The sequence below is a fragment of the Pongo abelii genome, chromosome 13 (assembly GCF_028885655.2).
Source record: "Pongo abelii isolate AG06213 chromosome 13, NHGRI_mPonAbe1-v2.0_pri, whole genome shotgun sequence".
NCBI lineage: Eukaryota > Metazoa > Chordata > Mammalia > Primates > Hominidae > Pongo > Pongo abelii.
This window is the reverse complement of record NC_071998.2, coordinates 67,119,480-67,140,607: the sequence shown is the minus strand read 5'-3', so window position 1 is coordinate 67,140,607 and position 21,128 is coordinate 67,119,480. Positions and strand designations below refer to the sequence as shown.

At 42.6% G+C, this 21,128-nt stretch overlaps 1 protein-coding gene across 7 annotated transcripts in view; it reads left to right on the top strand.

Annotated features, from left to right (window-relative positions):
• The window catches only part of PRUNE2 (prune homolog 2 with BCH domain), a 295,929-nt gene that overhangs the window by 222,259 nt on the left and 52,542 nt on the right, over positions 1 to 21,128 (top strand).

Sequence of the window (21,128 nt, the reverse complement as noted above, 5' to 3'; positions counted from 1 at the left end):
TGGTTTGATCTTATGTAAGCTGCTATGTGAGTGCAGCTTCCGGGACCACTTACAGCCAGATGGCTGTCCTGCGCCCCTCCTGTAGAGAAAATGAGAGCGGCTCCTGCATGAGTCTATTCCAAAATCTTCATCTGATGAAAGTTTTCTTAGAATCATAACTGATAATATGCACAGAATGTAAAATCTGGAATAATTAGATTACGATGCCCGGCAATCAAAACAATGACCCATGGAATTGCTCTTAATTGCTAAGAGAAACTTCTTATCTGGGAGGTAAAATAAAACAAAACGGCTTTTATGGAAATGTCTCTATGGGCAAATTAGACATTTTTAGGGTACTGAAAGCTCAGTACTCTAAAATGGTGTGGACCTTGGTCCCCAACTCAGAAGAACAAGATGAGGTTATTGTCATTGGAAGTCAGCAGCACCTAAACCTCCCTGTGAGATGTAGCTTTGTAATGCAAAGTTACCCTTTATGTCCTAAATAAGGTTTAATGCCTCATAGATACTTGAGGATAGTGAGCCAGATTCTCCTTCCTATTAACAAGAAGTCAAATTAACTTTTTTTTCCCAATGGTTAGTGCTCTCTTTGGTACATCCCAGTGAACTTCTATTTACATTCCATTTGGTTTCTCAATCTTGAGTGGCTTTGTACTCCTGGGAAGATTATCTCTTCAATAAGAGATCACAGTACTGTCTTGATTTTTTAACTTCACCCTTTCTAGCTAGAGGACAAGGTGTAGGGTTTGCACATAGGTTCAGGTACCTGATATAGGTTACAGTGCAAAAGCTTAGGTTTATCTACAGCAAATAAAAGCTGATTTTTTTCCTACTTAACTAGCCTGGAATTGCTTGCCCTCTGTTTGCTATTGTCAAGATTTTGCAGGCAGAGGCTTTACATGAACCAAGTTCCTGCCAGAGTAGTATTTGTATTTGGGATGGTTTCTCAATTCCTTACCAATCCAAGTTAAGGGTAATTGGTAGTTAGGGGAAGGAAGAAGGGGCGAGAAAGGGCAGAAGGAAAAGTAGAGAAGGACAGATTCTGTCCCCTAGTATCTTGTCTGCCAGGTTGACAAAGAACATGGCTCCTTCTGGATTAATACTGGCAGGAATCATGAGGTGCTTGTGGATAGGTTTATCACTATGTTGCTCAGGCTAGTCTGAAACTTCTGGCCCCATAAGAGGGGCATTGGAGAAGAAGCTGGAGTAGATGCCCTTCATTTGAGCACTCTTTTCCTTAGAGGGCTGTTGCCAAAGTTGGCTCTATCTTGTTCTGATAGCTGCCTATTTGCCTGCTATTTTGATAGTTGTTTGATTCCTTGTATTGTTCTTGAATCCTGAAGTTCAACTGCTAAAGTAATAGAAGCTGAACTAAATTTTAGAATTCATTTGGATTCACTTCTTGAGTTTACAGGCAGAAAATGAGTCCTAGTTAGAGTGAGTGATTGTTATAAGATCACCCAGTCAGTGGCTTGGCTGGGATCAGAACTCAGGGGTCTTAGCTCTGGACCTTGTGCTACTTCCTGTCATCCCAGGGCCTTTGAGAAAAAAATCTTGGTGCGGTATTTCATGGCTGCAATCCCAGCACTTTGGGAGGCTGAGGCAGGAGGATCACTTGAGACCAGAAGTTTGAGACCAGCCTGAGCAACATAGTGAGACCCTGTCTCTATAGAAAATTTTAAAATTAGCTGAATGTGGTGGCATGCACCTGTAGTTCCAGCTGCTTGGGAGGCTGAGGCAGGAAGATGCCTTGAGCCCAGGAGGCTGAGGCTGCAGTGAGCTATGATCATGCCACTGCACTCCAGCCTGGGTGACAGAGCAAGAATCTGTCTCAAAAAAAGAAAAGAAATCTAGTCCATGCATTAACATTTTTCATGGCTTAAAAATAAATCTATCACTCTTCTATTTTTAGGATAAGGTGGCATTTCCTAATTCATTTACAACCCTTAGACTCATATGCATTGGGGAAAATGAAACAACTCTACTGTCAGAACTCGAGTGTTTATTATTAACAGGATGCTATCCCTAAGAACTGCATGTAATACAAAGGTAACTAAGGTGCAGTCTCTCCTCACTCTAGTGGGGGAGGAGACAGTAAAACAAATGGCCGTGAAGGACGGAGTGAAATCAGTTCCATAAGAGGTTATACAATGGTGGGGCTCTGGGTGCTTAAAGGTCAGAAAGTGTCGCTTCATTTCCTTTGTTGTAGGGTGGCTACTATAGGATTCATGGATGAGGTAGATTCAATAGGTTGGGAGAAGGAACACTGCAGCTGGAGGGAATATAATAAACCCAGCTATGGAGTCAGGAGAGCTATCAGTGGAGTTGGGAGACTTAAGAGAATCTCATTTTGCCTGAAGGGTAGAGCAGTTGGAGAAGCTAAGGATGGATTATTCTAAATGGTTAAGAGCCCCCGAGGCTGCAACAAGGAAGTCTGTATTCAATGTTTTTTGTCGGCAATGGAAAGCTGATGTTTCTTGAGCTGGGTATTGTGATTGCAATACACTGGCAATGATGCAAGAGAAATGGGAGGGCAGATGGGAAGTGGCAATCCACCTGAGACATAATCAAGGCTGGAACTGTTCCTGGGATAGAAAGAAGGGAGGTAGTTTTAGAACTGCAGACACAGAAGAAAGCTAGAGGGCATGAAAATTGAGGAAGATGAGAACCTACTGGGGGGGGTGCCCGCAGAAGAATTGGCAAGCCCTGTGAAAGGTCATCATTTCATTCTTCGTGTCTGAGAACCTGCAGCCTTGGTGAGTTAATATAAGTTCATATAAGCAAGCAAAGAAGCAAAAAACTCTCTCCTCAAGGCAACAAGACAGAGCCGACTTGGGCAGCAACACTTGCTGCAAGTGAAAAACCACATCTGATTCATCAGCCTTAGGTCATGGTCCTGGTGCTGAACAATGGTCTCTATGACTACACTTTCTTTGTTGCCAAGAGGGCAGGTCTGCAGACCTCTGTATCTACTGAGGTGTACCTATTGGGATGGGGTGTGAAGAGGATGGTGACGTTTTCCTCTGGTCAGGCTCTTACCTCCTGGGCAGTTGCTATAGAAAGAGAACACCCAGCTTCAGGGCAGGGGTGAGGCCAAATGTTGCCTGTGACAAGCTCCAAGGAGATTCTGACTCATAGGTTGCAAGAACAGAATGAGTCTTGATTGTGGGCTCAGGAACTGAGGAGAAAGTGGGAAGAAAAAGAACAGGAGAGTTCAGATATAATCTATCCTCATTGCCTCGCTGGCTTACCAACGGGCCAGATACCACCTTTTATTGGAGGCTTCTAGATTGCTCTACTCTACCCCCACATCTGGAGGAACCGCTGCTGTCTCTGAAATATGTGTAGGACTCTCATGGCTTTTAGCTCCTCCTATGCTGTTTTGTGTGAACCTGTATGTGTCTTTTCCTCTTTATCCTCCTAGATTTTAAATTATCTGAGAGCAGAATGTGTCTCTGATCCATTCTTTTTGTAATACAGCCTCCACCCACGCTAACACTTTCCATATGGCTCTAGGACTCAAATGTTTGTTGAACTCCTACCGGAATGAATGGCCTGAGAAACAATCAGTGAGTATCAGAAAGAAACCACAACTGTCAAAGCTTGTGGCAATCTGCGCTGGAAACCCTAGGCAGATTACCAGAACAATCTTGATGTGGTTTTACCTGGAGAGAGAGAGCATTCAATATCCCTTGCAATCCAAAAATTGAAAACCAAACACATGCTTTCAATATTGCCCTGAAAAGCAGGATTTAGTGCTGCTCAAACCCAAGATGAAAGTCCCATTCATAAAGCCACCATTGCCCACCAGTGTTACCCCTTAACAATTATATTTTTCTACATCCAGTTCCCAGAAATATCCAGGAAAGGTTGATGAAATTGGATGTTCTAAAAATATTTCTTCCTAAAATAAAATAGGAGTGAAACCAACAAGTGTGATCCCAAGAGAGCAGCTGAGCATGAGGTAGGTAAGGAGGACACAGGTAAAATGGAGATGAAAGGAGAGCTAGAGACTGTTCATCTATAGAAAGGTCAGTAGAGATCATTGAAAGAAAGCAAGTGTGGGATGGAGTTGAGCCTCATTCCTGGGCTGGCCACGGGGAAGTTTTCCTTGTACATTAGACTAAGTTCAGATGTAATCAAGGCTCATGGCTGGGCTGGGTGCGGTGGCTCATGCCTGTAGTCCTGACACTTTGGGAGGCCAAGGTGGGAGGATCACTTGAGGCCAGGAGTTTGACCCCAGGCTGGGCAACACAGTGAGACCCCCATCTCTATGAAAAAAATGGCAAAAAATGCCTTAGCCAGTTGTGGTGGCACACACCTGTGGTCCCACTTACTCAGGAGGTGAAGATGGGAGGATCTCTTGAGGCCAAGAATTTGAGACCAGCCTAGGCAACATAGTGAGACACCGTCTCTACCAAAAAACTTTTTTTAAAAACTTAGCTGGGCATGGTGGCACATACCTGTGGTCCCATCTACTCTGGAGACAAAGTGAGAGGATCTCTTGAGACCAGAAGTTCAAGACCAGCCTGGACAACACAGTCAGACCCTGACTCTACCAAAAATTTTTTTACAACAGCCAGGCATGGTGGTGGATGCCTGTGGTCCCAACTACTTGGAGACTGGTGGGAGGATCACTTGAGCCTGGGAAGTCAAGGCTGCAGTGAGCTGTGTTCATGCCACTGCACTCCTGCCTGGGTGACAGAGTGAGACCCTGTCTCAAAAAAATAAAAATAAAAATAAAAACAAAAGAGCTCCTGTCTTTGCAATAAAGACAGAGATTGGATTTCCTATGATGAGTGCCTCACCAAGTTTTTTAATGTACTTGCCATTAACTGGATGAGTATATAGCTGGTATTGAGCTGTTATGTTTATTTTCCAGTACTTTCATCTATCAGCAGGGACCTGGTAACCCAAAAATGTAGTGATGTATAAGAGAGAGTCATGGAATCTCATGTAATGCTATAACTCTGTGAACAACAATTATTTAAAAGCATACGCACATTTTCTTCCCTGAATATCTGTCTACATTTATACAATGAAGACACAGAAATGAAAAAGAGATGGTTAAATGACTCAGTTCTCCCCAAGAGGTTGGCAGAGCCGTATGATTTACTGAATGTATCCCTCAGGAGGGTATGAAATTAATCAAGTCTTGTAATTAGCTTCATAGAATGTGATTATATTGTGCAGCAGGATACATGTAAGTAAGCGGGATGGCCCCTTTCTCCCAGTGTCGAGGGGCCTAACTTAGGTTTCTCTCTCTCCCTGGAGATCTGTCAGGCAGCCATAGAAGGGCTTTCTAGTAGAGAAGATGAGTGAAAGGACTGATATACTCCTTCCAGAGTCAAGAGTCTCCTCCTTGACACTGGATATACCGGTGAAGATCTGATACTTCATTGGTTTGCTAGGGCTGCTATAACAAAGTACCAAAGATGAGGTGGCTTAAACAGTAGACATTTATTTTCTCACAGTTGTGGAAGTCTGAGATCGAGGTATTGCTAGAATTGGTTTCTTCTGAGGCCTCTCTCTCTTTGGCTTGCATATGGCTGTCTTCTCCCCATGTCTTCTGGTCTTCCGGTCTTCCCTCTGTGTGTGTTTGTGTCCAAATTTCCTCTTGCTATAAGGATGCCATGCATATTGAACTATGGCCCACCCGAATGACCTCATTTTCACTTAATTACTTCTGCAAAAACCCCATTTCCAAACACACACCTTGAGGTACAAAGGGTTAAGACTTCAACATAAGAATCTTGGAGGATGCAATTCCTCCCATAATAGATACCTTAGGAATGTGACAGCATATGTGCCAGGAATTCCTGATGGTCCTGTGATTGGTGACAGGCCCCCAACCCCATAAACCATTTATTGTACTTCAGTGATGAGTCTCTGCGTCCCTTCAGGGGATCCATAACCTCCTTGGAGACTCAGAGTGAATATAGAAGGCTAAGTGTAACCCAGCATCTTCTAATAATATAATAGTAATATTAGACATAATCATATAATAGAACTTTTGCCAAGCGTGTTACTCATTATCTCTTTGAAATCTGTCCTCTCATTCCCATTTTGCAGATGAGGAAGCTAAGTCTTAAGAGAAGTCAGTAATTTTAGCACAGTTACATGGCTAATAAGAGGCAGAAGTGGCCGGGCGCGGTGGCTCACGCCTGTAATCCCAGCACCTTGGGAGGCCAAGGAGGTGGATCACTTGAGGTCAGGAGTTCAAGAGCAGCCTGACCAACATGGTGAAACCCCATCTCTACTAAAAATAGAAAAATTAGCCAGGTGTGGTGGTGCACACCTGTAATCCCAGCTACTCGGGAGGCTGACGCAGAAGAATTGCTTGAACTCGGGAGGTGGAGGTTTCAGTGAGCTGAGATTGTGCCACTGCACTCCAGCCTGGGCAACAGAGCGAGACTCCATCTCAAAAATAAATAAATAAATAAGAGGCAGAAGTGGAGTGAGTCCCATTGACCCCCACCAGGGTAGATTGCCTCCCTGTTTGTGAGCATTGTTTTTCTTAAACTGGTGTGAAAGGCTAAGGAGAAATTTCTTGTGGGACAATGCGTGTGAAGGGATCTGAAGAAGTCCATCGGCTTTACGTTGGATATCTAAGGAAGTCCAGAATCATCAAAGAATATTGAAACCCTAAGTGTAATCTGGAATTTTGCCACTGTGAAGAGGTAGCTAACTTAGATCTGTTAGACCCCAACCATTGGGAAAGTGGAGGAAATGAGACTCAGAGACAGGCAGGGAGCACAGGGACTCTGGAGCTGCCCTGGGGTTGACTCTGCAGCTGACTCCTCCTCCTCTCCCTGCTCCCTTTGACTTGTCTCTGAGAAACCGTGCTGGGAGACAAACTAGCAGGCCAGACAAACTCAAGCAGCTTTTTCAAAAAGTGGCCTCAGACTCGTAGATGTAGAGTAGAATGGTGGTTGCCAGAGGCTGGGAAGCGGATGAGGGAAAGGGGAGTGGTTGATCAAAGGGTACAAAACTTCAGTTAGATCTGAAGAATAAACTTTAGTGATCTGTTGCAGAGTGGTGACTATAGTAAATAATCATGCATTGTATATTTCAAAATTACTAAAAATGTAGATTTTAAATGTTTTCACCACAAAAAACATAAGTATGTGAGGTGATGGATTTGTCAATTTTCTTAATCTAATCATTCTACAGTGTAAATATATGTCAAAACATCACACTGTATCCCATCAATATATATATTTGTGTGTGTATATATGTGTATATATATAATATTATATGTACATAAAATGTATACTATATATATTTTATGTATACACAAAAAATATTCATGGGGTACACAAATACATATGTGTATATATGTATATATACATACACAAATATAATTTATGGGTACATAAATACATATTTATGGGGCATAAATATATATATATATATATATACACACACACATATGTAAGCATCAGGTTTCAGGGCATGTCCCCTCCCCACATGATATTCTATGATATTCTTTCATTTGCATTCAGGATTAGAGGAGTGATAAACAAAATGCATTCATCCAACAAATATATGAAGGTCTGCCTAATTTCAGGGTTCATGACCCTGGCACTTCCTTTATATGGGAGTTAACCCTGTCTCTATAACCAAGAATATACCACATGTAAGCTTCCTGAGAACATACATATTTTTCCCAATCTGTTTTATCAGTGAGGTCATTTTGGGTGATGGGTGACAAAAACTCAACTTACCCTGCTTAGGTTAAAAAGAATATTAATTGGCTCATATTATGAAAACCTAAGAACTAATCTGGCTCTAGGAATAGGTGAATAAGAAAGCTCCAACCACGCAGTCAATGTTTACCCATTTTTTTTCCTTCACTCATTGTCTCTGTTTCTTAATACAGTGTGTTCCTTTCTCCATAGGCCCTCAGGTTGACATTACAGTCAACTGCAATCCCCAGGGAAAGGCTTTCTTTTTCCCAGAGGTTTCAACAAAATCTGGGTTGAGTCTCCTTGGAAGAACTGGTGTCACATGCTTATCCGTGGAACCAATCACTGTGGCAGGGGCGGGGACTCTGCTAATTGGTCAGTCCTGGGTCAGGTGCCTGTCTCTGACGGGAAAGGAAATTACCTTCAACCCTCAAACCCTGGGACTTAGTGTGATGGAGAAATTATTCCCCAAAGGGGAATAGAGGTGCTGTTATCAAAAGAAGAAAGAGTCTGGGGAGGACACTGGGCTAACTATTACATCTGAATACACTAAAAAAGTTAATGGTCAGGAGACAATGAAGAGAGGTCAATTAAAAGGTACAAAAGTACAGTTTGGTAGAAGAACTAAGCCCTAGTTTTTGCCAGATCATTAGAGTGACTATAGTTTACAGTAATCTATTATATATTTTTAAAATAGTTAAAAGAAAAATTTGAATATTTTTTAGCATAAAGAATAGACAAATATTTCAAGTGATAGCTATCCCAAGTGATGCTGATTTGATTTTTACAAATTATATTAATGTATTAAATTATCACATGTACTCCCCAAAATATGTACATCTATTGTGTATCAATAAATAAAATAAAAAATTAATAGTGGGGCTGGGCGCAGTGGCTCACGCCCGTAATCCCAGCACTTTGGGAGGCCAAAGCAGGCGGATCACTTGAGGTCAGGAGTTCAAGACCAGCCTGACCACCGCGGACATGGAGAAACTCCATCTCTACTAAAAATACAAAAAATTAGTCCGGTGGGGTGGCGCATACCTGTAATCCCAGCTACTTGGGAGGCTGAGGTAGGAGAACAGCTTGAACTCAGGAGGCAAAGGTTGTTGTGGGCCGAGATCATGCCACTGCACTCTAGCCTGGGCAACAAGAGTGAAACTCCAACTCAAAAAAAAAAAAAAGTTAATAGTGATCATCCATAGTGGCAAAATTTAGGAATTTTTTTCCTTTATATTTTCTATCATATATAATTATATTTTTATATATAAAATATATATTGTAAGTTTTCTATAAGTAAACTATGTTTTTATAATGAATAAGACTTTTTAAAAGTTTTTTTTATTAATGTCTCTGAGAAAATAAAGCCTCTTTTAAAGTCTAAATCACTCCGTCTACTGAGGGGCTTCTGGCTAAGATCAAGAGCCAAATCTCTTCTCTCTCCTAACATTTTTGTCGCCTTCACTGTCTCCTGCTAATTCTGGTCTCCAGGGAGGTCTCATTTTGTCACCTCCTCTGCCTTTGCCACTTCCCATGACTCTCAGAGTTCCTCCTAATGTATTTAAAATATCAACTTATCTTTAAAATAAACTATTTGGACTTTACTTAAAATTTCAAGGTGACACTGTGTCTTTAAAAAGATACGCCCTGACTAGATTAGATTTAATTGCCAGTTTTTTTTAATAACCTCTAGCTGATAAGAATTCCCTGAAAGGAGTTTTTAACATAAATCTGGGATCCTTTTACAAGTGTTTTATGTGACATTCTGAGATAATTTGTTTCCACAGGCTGATAGGATATAGCTCCTTGTGGGAGCAGTTGAAGATCACCTTTCTGGTGGTTCAGGGGTAAAAATGATGCCTAAATTGAAGCAGTGGCGGAAGCATCAGCTGTCCCAGGACATCAAGCTGTAGCGCGCCTGGGTGGGCACCCACACAGTTGAGATCTTCACAGACAGATCCCACAGCTCTAAGTGTCCCTGTCAGGCTGTCTACCTTCAGATTTATGATCTAAAGGTGGTTTTGTGAGCTTAGAAAAACCTATCTTGTACCCTTTCCCAGGGCACCTGCTTTTTTTTTTTTTTTTTTTTAATTGTGGTAAGAAACACATAACGTAAAATTTACCATCTTAACCATTGTTAAGTGTGCAGTTCAGTCATGGTAGGTACATTCACATTGCTATGCCTAGATCTCCAGAACGTTTTCATTTCTTAAAACTAAAACTCGATACCCATTAAACAACATTTCCCCATCTCCCTGGCCCCTGGCAACCACCATTCTACTTTCTGTTTCTGTGACTGTCACTGCTTTAGATACTTCAGATAGTGGAATCATACAGTAATGGTTTTTTGTTTTTTCACGTGTGACTCGCTTATGTGACTGGCTGATTTCATTTAGCATGATGTCCTCAAAGTTCATTCATACTATAGCCTGTGACTGGCTTTTCTTCCTTTTTAAGGCTGAATAATATTTCGTGTATGCATATACCACATTTTCTTTATCCATTGATATGGTTTGGCTCTGTGTCCCTACCTGAATCTCATCTTGAATTATAATCTCCCTGTGTTGGGGGAGGTGCCTGGTGGGAGGTGATTGGACCCTGAGGGCAGACTTCCCCCTGCTGTTCTCATGATAATGAGTGAGTTCTCACGAGATACGGTTGTTTGAAAGTGTGGCACTTCCCCATTTTCTCTCTCTCTTCTATTGCCATGTAAGATGTGCCTTGCTTTCCCTTTGCTTTCAGTCGTGATTGTAAGTTTCCTGAGGCCTCCCCAGCCATGCAGAACTCTGAGTCAATTAAGCCTCTCTTTTTAATAAATTACCCAGTCTCAGGTAGTTCTTCGTAGCAGTATGAAAATGGACTAATACTTCCATTCTTCCATTAATGGGCACTTGAGTTGCTTCTACCTATTGGTTATTATGCCTATAACTGCTATGAATGTGGTTGTGCAAATATCTCTTTGAGATCCTACTTTCAATTCTTTTGGACTTATAACAAGAAGTGGGATTGCTAAATCATATGGTAATTCTATTTTTAATCGATTTGAGGATCCACCATCCTGTTTTTAAAAGAGGCTGCATCATTTTATATTCCCACCAACAGTGCACAAGTGTTCCAATTTCTCTGTATCCTCACCAACACTTGTTATTTTCTGGTTTTTGGTTTTTTGTTTGTTTGTTTGTTTTTTGTTTGTTTTTTTTAGCAGTAGCCATCCTAATGAGTATGAAGTGATATATCATTGTAGTTTTGATTTGCATTTTTCTAATGATTAGTGATGTGGAGCATCTTTTCATATGCTTGTTGGCCATTTGCATATCATCTTTGGAGAAATGTCTTTGCCCATTTCTTTTGCCCATTTTTTAATCAGGTTATGTATATTTTTGTTGTTGGGTTTTAGGAGTTCTTTATATATTCTAGATATTAACCCCTTATCAGATATATGACTTGCAAATGTTTTCTCTCATTCCATAGGTTGCCTTTCACTCTTGATTGCATCCTTTGATGCACAGAAGGTTTTAAGTTTCCTGTTGTCCCATCTATCTATTTTTTCTTTTGTTGCCTATGCTTTTGGTGTCATATCCAAGGAATTATTGTCAAATCCAATGTCATGAAGTTTTTCTTCTATGTTTTATACTAGAAGTTTCCATTTTGGGTCTTATGTTTTTATCTCTAATCCATTTTGAGCAATTTTGGTATATTGCATAAGGTGACGGTCCAACTTCATTCTTTTACATGTGGATATCTTGTTTTCCCAGCATCATTTGTTGAATAATTTCCCCATTAAATGGTCTCAGCAACCTTATCAAAGATCATTTGACAATATAGGCATGGGTTTATTTCTGGACTCTCTATTCTATTCCACTAGTCTATATATCTGTCTTTTTATTTATTTATTTTAGAGACTTATCCAGGCTGGGGTGCAGTGACATGATACAATCATAGCTCACTGCAGCTTCAAACACCTGGGCTCAAGCAATCCTTCTAACTCAGCCTTCCTATAGTAGTTGGGATTACAGGAGTGAGCCAGGGTGCTCAGCTATATCAGTGTTTATGCCAGTACTATACTGTTTTGATTACTGTAGCTTTGTAATTAGTTTTAAAATTAGGAGGTGTAAGACTTCCAGCTTTATTCTTTTTCAAGATTGTTTTGGCTATTTGAGGTCCCTTGAAATTTCAAATAAATTTTAGAATAGATTTTCCTATTTTTTCAAAAAATTCCATTGGAATCCAGGTCACTTGGTTTTGAAAACCACTATTGTATTTAATTTTTAACAAAATTACTGAAATTATGATAACAGCAATATCTAATCCTTATATGTCATCAGTCATGATTGGCAAGACAGCGTTCCCTATCCCTACCTAAATCAACTCATTTAATCCTTACAACAACTTTCTAAGTAAGTAGTGTTACTTTTTGCATTTCACAGATAAGGAAACTGAGGCATATAGAAATTCTGTAACTCGTATAAGGTTGCACATTTTAAAAGGTCAGAGCCAAGATTCAAGTGCAGGCAGCCTGACTCCTGAGTCTTGAGGCTTTCTGGAATGAAAATACCACATAGCAGTTCAGGCTGCATTTACTAGATTCTTGTTAGATGCAGTCCTAGCTGTCCAGAGAGGCCCACATATCTCTTGGGGTTATGTCTCAGACCTGTTTTTCTGGAAGGAAGGGAGGAAGGACTTTATTTTTATTTATTTATTTATTTGTTTATTTATTTTTTGAGACAGAGTCTCACTCTGTCGCCCAGGCTGGAGTGCAGTGGCACCATCTCGGCTCACTGCAAGCTCTGCCTCCCGGGGTCACGCCATTCTCCTTCTCAGCCTCCCGAGTAGCTGGTTCTACAGGCACCCACCACCACGCCCGGCTAATTTTTTGTATTTTTAGTAGAGGCGAGGTTTCACCATGTTAGCCAGGATGGTCTCTATCTCCTGACCTTGTCATCTGCCCACCTCAGCCTCCTAAAGTGCTGGGATTATAGGCATGAGCCGCAGCGCCCGGCCAAGGAAGGTCTTTATAATGCCCAAGAATCTGTTACAGACTCTGAGATGTCCTCTAGAAATGTTTGGTTTTGTATGTCTCATTTTGACCAAGAAATCTTTTCTTCTTTTCCTTTTTTCTTTTTTTCCTTTCCTTTTTTCCTCCCTTCCTCGCTCCTTTCCCTTTCTCCTTCCTTCTTTTTTTTTTTTCTTGACGGAGTCTCGCTCTTGTCTCCCAGGCGGGAGTGCAGTGGCACCATCTCGGCTCACTGCAACCTCCACTCCCGGGTTCAGGCGATTCTCCTGTCTCAGCCTCCTGAGTAGCTGGGATTAAAGGCGCCCACCACCACGTCTGGCTAATTTTTGTACTTTTAGTAGAGACGGGGTTTTGCCGTGTTGGCCAGGCTGGTCTCAAACGCCTGACCTCAGCTTCTCAAAGTGCTGGGATTACAGGCATGAGCCACCAAGCCCGGCCAATCCCCAAAGAATATAATATATGATCCTTCACAAACTTAATTGGCATAGAGCCTTTTGGCATAGATCTGTGGAGCTGGTTCTCTGGGCGCGGGCTCTGGCAAACGCTGGCATAAAGATATGACCAGTTGTCCCCCACTGTGTCGCATTTGCCCCAGGATGGTTTGGAACACTCGAGCGCAAATCCTCGTGGGGTGTAGGGGGAGTGTTCCTTCTTATGTCTGCCCCGGTCAGTCCCAGGTTTGAGCTCATATGCTGACTTTGGGGAATGGATTCCAGGAATTTGACCGGATCTTGCAGCAGGCCTGCTTCCTGGACTTCTCCAGGAAAGTCACTGGGGCCTGAGAGGTGACTCAGTTTTCAACCACAGGCAGCGACTGTGTGGGAATGAAAAGATAAAGGAATTTAATGCTAGAGGAAAATGAGGAACAATGGACCCATCAGGAAGGAAATCCAGAAAATAAAAATGGGATGATATCACCCAAAGGACCGAACACGGTGCACATATCTTCTGTTTATTCAGCAAATGTCCACAGAGGGCCGGCTGCCAGCAGCGCTCTCAGCCTCTGCGGCTCTTTAGGAGCTGATGGTTTGGTCATCCAGATGGAAATGTTTCATTCTCTGCCTCATTTCCTCACCTGTGAAACAGGAACGGAAAACAATGCCTTAAAGGGATCCTATCAAAAACGATGCTAATTTTAAAAGTATAAAGGCTTTCAAAGTCAGAGAAATACTATGTGAAAATCAAAGAGTTTCTTTTTTCTTTAAGGACAAAAACATTAAATAAAATAATGAATTTTTTTAAGCAAATAATTTTAAAAATCCAAAACTGAAAAAAAAAAAAGTAAATCTAACAAAATAGACAAAGCAACAGTAAAAGAAACCAAAGTGAAAAGACCACTACAAAAGAGAAACTATTGAATTGGAAAACAGACTGCAGATATTGGAAAACAGACTACAATGCAAGGATAGAATTAGATACATTTAAATCAACCTATTGCGAAAGATGAATCAGCCAGGCTATATACAGCAACAGCCATGAGAAGCAGGTGTGTCTTATTTATTTTAAAATACCCACTGTTTGCACAGATCGGACCTTCAGAAAATATTGAAGATGAACAAATATAATAGACATGTGGACAGTGGGAACAGCAGGACCTCCATAATGATGGATTAATCTGAGCCCGGGTTTTTCTGGCTTTCTTTTCAATGCTAACATTTCAGCTCATGTGCTTTGCTATTTCTGCTGCTTCCTACGCTTTATTTTGGAAAATGTCAGGAGCCCCGATAATGTGGCAGTGGATGTGACATCGTAATACTGCTACTGATAGACAACTGAAATTACTACTTACTAAGCACTTCTTTTTTTCTAACATTAACTTGAATTTGCCCAGAATTCCTAGAAGTGCATAGAATCTTAATATTTTCAAATTACCTTTTTATTTGAAAATGTTGCCACATGTTCATATTTTAAAAATTGAAACACAGAAAAGTAAATGAATCAAATGTAGGAATTCCTTTTGCCCCTGTACCTACTCCACGTAGGTAACTGCTATTAACAATGTATTCTTCCTAGATATTATCCATATCTAAAAATGCATATAAATGTATATAATTTTATGGAAATAGTATCATTCTAAATGTACCATTTTGTAACTTGAGTTTTTATTAGATACGTCTTAAATACCATTCTATGTCAACACATTTAGACTTTTTTTTTTTACATTGATATACCATAATGTGTTTCATGCTATATTTAATCATTCCCTTACTGATAGGCATTTAGATTAGCACTTACATTTTTGTAAAAAAAAAAAAAAAATTTTGGGTGGAAGATTTTGTTAAGTCACTGAATGAACAACTAGGGTCCAAGGCTGAGGGCAAAGTGGTGCAAAGTACTCTTTATCCCAAAGAGACAGAGGGCAAGAAGCTCTTGGCAGTTGGGGTAGGTGCTTCCCTGAAGGCTTCTTAAAAGGTGACTCAGATTTACCAAACTCAACCCATTCCATGTGAGCAGAAGACTGGGGAGGAGTGAGGGAATTATGAAGTCACTGCCTTGTTAGGAGTACTGGGGTGCATCCCTTTCTGCTCCTCCAAAGCCAAGTGAGGGTTGCCCTAGAAGAGTCCTGGGTAAAGAGTTGAAATTCCTTCCACAAGGAAGATTGGCATCTCACGCCCAGTTGGAAGTCAGCTTAGACTGGACTGTGGGTCTGCCCTGATCCTGCCTGAGCCAATGAAAAGAACATTCGAGGCTGGGCGTGGCGGCTCATGCCTGTAACCCCAGCACTTTGGGAGGCTAACATGGGTGGATCACCTGAGGTCAGGAGTTCGAGACCAGCCTGGCCAACATGGTGAAAACCTGTCTCTACTAAAAATACAAAAATTAGCTGGGTGTGGTGGCACGCAGCTGTGATCCCAGCTACTCAGGAGGCTGAGGCAGGAGACTCACTTGAACCCAGGAGGCGGAGGTTGCAGTGAGCCAAGATCACGCCACTGCACTCCAGCCTGAGTGACAAGAGTGAAACTTCATATCAAAAAAAAAAAAAAAAAAAAAGAAAAAGAAAAAGAAAAGAACGTTCGTGAGAGGGTGGTGGGGTGGTGGTGGTGTGACCTTACACTATCACTGTGTGGAGGGACAAGGTGGTATAGGTGTGCTTTGGGTGCAGTGACCCCATGGACAGTAGTAGATTTGAGTCATTTTGTAATATCCCACCTGTTATGCGCTGAATTGTGTCTCTCCAAATCCATATATGTTGAAGTCCTGTCTTCTATTTGGAGATGGTTTCTTTAAAATGAATTCATTAAGGTAAGCCCTAATCCAGTAGGATTGGTGTCTTTATGAGGAAAAGAGATTAGGACATGCACACACACAGAGGGATGACTGTGAAAAGAGAGAGAGAAGATGGCCATCTTCAAGTCCAGGAGAGAGGCCTCAGAAGAAACCAACCCTGATGACATCTTGATCTCAGACTTCCAACCTCCAGAATTGTGAGCGAGTAAATTTCTGTTGGTGAAGTCACTGTGTGCAATACTTTGCTATGGAAGCCCTCCAAACTAAGATGCCTCCTAAGGTGAGAAGGCCCCAGCCAGAGGCAGTGCCAGGAGCTGAGGACAAAAGGAAGATGTGGAGTGAAGCCGGTCCTCCTGTATCAGTGAAGTGGACAGTGGGGAGGCCCCACAGGCCCTCAAGGAACTCCTACAAGTTTCCAACAGAGGGAGGGGCTCCCAGAGTTCAGGCTGGGAAGAGGAGTGAGAGAATGATCCAGGCCTCTCTCCAGCTTCCACCTCACTCTCCCACCCAGGCCCTTTTCACAGATCAGAATCCTGGGGTAAGAGGAGGAATGGGAGAACCCTTCCTATCCCAAATTCCCTGAAGCACCGCTTTGGTTGGCACAGGTAGGAGAGTGAAGGAGATACAATTTTTAGATGAGAAACTGGCTGTTTTAAACTAGATTAGATTTTAGTAACTGAAAGTAACAAGATAGCATGATGTAGGGAACGAAGATTCAGCATAGCACAATTGGAAAAATCAGAGATCTGAGAAATTTTTAATTATTTCATGTTTGCATGATCATCAAATTCAGACTGTTTTTAAAAACCCTCCAGTTTTGTTTTTGTATTTTTACAGTAAACATCTTTTTACATATATGTTGGTATATACCTGTGAGTATTCTGCACTATATATTCTTAGAACAGCTGGTCAAAGGCTATGTGTATTTAAAATTTTGATGACTACAACCAAAAACTGTACCTCAATTTATATTCCTTATAGAAACACATTTGAGTGTACCACTTGCACCAATATGAGAGCTTCACAGTTTTAAAAATATATTCAACTTTAAGAAAATGAAATGTTATTTAAGTTGTTAGACTCTAGGACAGCGGTTGTCAAACCTCCCCCTACACTACCCACCAAGCCCAATCCAGTCGGCCACCTATTTTTGTCCATAAAGTTTTATTGGAACACAGCCATACCCATGCATTTACATATTGTCTATAGCTACGTTTGTGCTAGGACAACAGAGCTGAGTTGTTGCCACAGAAACTGTAGAGCATGCAAAGCCCAACATATTCAGTATCTAGCCCTTCCAGAAACACTGTGCTGACTCCAGCTCCAGAAAAGTCAAAGACAACCCTCCCATGTCCTGCAGATCAGCAAATATAATTGCTGAGCAGCAGTTGAAGGAGTATCTTATCTATGTGTGTTCCTGTGGTTCATATTTCTGGTGCCAGCTTGTCCAAGGCATTTGGATGACTTCACACTCTTGAACTACTTGGGGCAGGAAGTCAAACTGCAAGAGTGCAGCCTTTGCATTGCACTGTGGGGAAGGGGACCCTTTGTGAGCTTATCTCATGGGCAGGAGGGTGGGGCAGGCAGACAGTCTTCCCACAGTGTAAATCCCAGGAGATGCTGAGCAGGTGAAGTGGGGGCTGCAGGTGGCAGGAGCCTGTGCTGTGAGCCCAGCCAGTTCTGCTGCTCACTTGGGCGTCCTGCAGATGCTGGCACCCCTGGCATTGAAGATTGTCCCCAATTCTGAAGAAAAACAATGGTCTACTCTTCCCCCCTCCCTTCGGAAGAACCTCATTCTTTCAAATTCACTCCCAGTTGCTCCTAATATTATCAAAGAGCTTTTACTGTTGGAGGAGAGAGCACAATATGTGCCACACCAGAGGGTGACCGTTGCCTAATTGGGTTCACAGCGATGACTTCTTTGTAAAACACTCCCATAAGCATCACCTATATTTCTAAATTATATTTTGACAAAAGCTAAACTTCTTATCAAAAGGAATTTGTTGGAAGAGAATTTTTTTTTTTTTTTTTTTTTTGAGACAGAGTTTCGCTCTTGTTGCCCAGGCTGGAGTGCAATGATGCGATCTTGGCTCACCCCAACCTCTGCTTCCTGGGTTCAAGTGATTCTCCTTTCTCAGCCTCCCAAGTACCTGGGATCACAGGCATGCACCACCACACCCGGCTAATTTTGTATTTTTAGTAGAGACAGGGTTTCTCCATGTTGGTCAGGCTGATCTCTGTAGGGTCCAGCCCCACAGGGTCAGTGGGTTTTTCTCCCTGTGTGCGGAGATGAGAGATTGCAGAAATAAAGACACAAGACAAAGAGATAAAAGAAAAGACAGCTGGGCCCGGGGGACCACTACCACCAAGACGCGGAGACTGGTAGTGGCCCTGAATGCAAGGCTGCGCTCTTATTTATTGGATACAAGGCAAAAGGGGCAGGATAAGGAGTGTGAGTCATCTCCAATGATTGACAACGTCACATGAGTCACGTGTCCACTGGACAGGGGGCCCTTCCATGTCTGGCAGCCGAGGCAGAGAGAGAGAGAGGGAGAGAGAGAGGACAGCTTACGCCATTATTTCTGCATATCAGAGACTTTTAGTACTTTCACTAATTTTGCTACTGCTATCTAAAAGGCAGAGCCAGGTGTACAGGATGGAACATGAAAGCGGACTAGGAGCGTGGCCAATGAAGCACAGCATCACAGGGAGATGGTTAGGCCTCTGGATAACTGCGGGCAAGCCTGACTGATGTCAGGCCCTCCACGAGAGGTGGAGGAGTAGAGTCTTCTCTAAACTTCCCCAGGGAAAGGGAGACTCCCTTTCCCGGTCTGCTAAGTAGCAGGTGTTTTCCCTTGGCACTGACACTACTGCTAGACCACGGTCCGCTTGGCAACGGGCGTTTGCCGAGGTGCTGGCATTACCGCTAGACCAAGGAGCCCTCTGGTGGCCCTGTCCAGGCATAACAGAAGGCTCGCACTCTTGTCTTCTGGTCACTTCTCACTATGTCCCCTCAGCTCCTATCTCTGTATGGCCTGGTTTTTCCTAGGTTATCATTATAGAGTGAAGATTCTTATAATATTGGAATAAAGAGTAATTGCTACAAACTAATGATTAATGATATTCATATATAATGTCTATGATCTAGATCTAGCATAACTCTTGCTTTATATATTTTATTATATTCATATATAATCATGTTTATGATCTAGATCTACTATAACTCTTGTTGTTTTATGTATTTTATTATACTGAAACAGCTCGTGCCCTCGGTCTTTTGCCTTGGCACCTAGGTGGCTTGCCGCCCACAGATCTCGAACTCCTGACCTCAGGTGATCCGCCCACCTCAGCCTCCCAAAGTGCAGGGATTACAGGTGTGAGCCACCACGCCTGGCCTGGAAGAGAATTTTTATGGTCAAGTTTCACTATGTGGCGAGACATTCTGAGGAGCACTTTACCCAAAGGGCAGGGCACCTTCACGTGTCTAAATCTGTGTTGTTCAATAGTGACTCATTCATCTCCACCACGTGCTGAGCCCTGTGCTAAGCACTGGGTGTGCTTGTCCCCCAGGAGATTCATGTGTGTGTGGAGAGGGTGGCAGTGGGGAGGAGTGGGGGCAGACACATTTCAAACAGGAAATCATGGGAACATGGTAGCATCCGCGTGAGGTAAGCACAGGGTGCTATGGGACATAACCCGACTCTGGGGGGTGGAGGTGAGGTCCCAGGTCCCAACTCTGTGGGGTGGAGGTGAGGTCTCAGATCTCGACTCTGTGGGATGGAGGTGAGGTCCCAGGTCCCGACTCTGTGGGGTGGAGGTGAGGTCTCAGATCCCGACTCTGTGGGATGGAGGTGAGGTTCCAGGATGGAGTTGTCCACACTGAGTAGTACAGGACAGCAAGATTGGCAAGGCTAAGTGGGGAGTGGGGAATGAGAAAGGAGGCTTGAGTCTGGGCTTAGGGGCCAGGTCAAGAGGGCCTTGTGAGCCCTTCTCTGAAGCCAAATTCTTTCCCTCAAGTGGTGAATTGAAAGGATTTAAACACAAGAAGGTGGTGTCAAGGTTAAGATGAAGAAAGATATTAGTTATAATTTGGAGGAGGTAGGGATGAAGATCGTAAACAGAAAGGTCGCCATGTTTCTGCATGAAAAAAATGAACTTGAACTAAGGCTTTTGTAGTGAGAATGGAGTGGAGAGGATGAGGTAAATTTGTAGGATTGGATGGCCAACTGGATGAGGAAGAAATGGTGGGAAAGGAAAGAAAGTAAGAGTGAATGCCAGTTTGGGAGCTTGAGTGCCCAGGTGATATGTAGAGACATTCACTAGGATGAGAAATGTATTAGTTAGCTATTGCTGTATAATAAATAATCTCTGCCAGGTGCAATGGCTCATGCCTGTAATCCCAGCACTTTGGGAGGCCAAAGTGGGAGGATCACTTGAGCCTGGGAGTTGGAGACCAGCCTGACCAACATGGTGAAACCCCATCTCTCCTAAAAATTAGCTGGGCGTGGTGGTGCACGTCTGTAATCCCAGCTACTTGGGAGGCTGAGGCTGGAGAATCACTTGAACGCAGGAGATGGAGACTGGAGTGAGCCGAGATCACTCCATTGCGCTCCAGCCTGGGCAATACAGCAAGACCCTGTCTCAAAAAATAAATGAATAAAATAAATAATATCAAAGTTTAGCAGCTTAAAACAACAAACATTGATTATTTCCCAGTGTTTGTATCAGGAATTCAAGAGTGTATTAGCCTGATGGTTCTGGCTTAAGGTATCTTGTTAAGTTGCCATCAAGACATTAGCCAGGCTGCAGGATCTGCCTCCAAGATGGCTCGTTCACATGGCTGTTGGCAGAAGGCTTCAGTTCCTTCCTGGATTTTCACAGGAAGCCTTAGTTCCTTGCCACATGGACTCTCCACAGGGCTGCTTGACTGTCCTTACAACAGGGTAGCTGGTTTCTCCCAGACTGAGAGACCCAAGAGAGAACAAAGCACACAGTGCTTTTTAGGATCTAGCCTTAGAAGTCACCTACCATCCATTCCACCTTATTCTGTTCTTTAGAAGCAAATCACTAAGTTCAGTCCACACTTAAGGGATGGGAAATTAGGCTCCACCTTTTGAAGCGAGTGTCAAAGAATTCATGGACACTTTTCAAAGTCGTCACAGAGAAGGTAGGAGGTAGCGGATCTGCGTAGAGGAAGA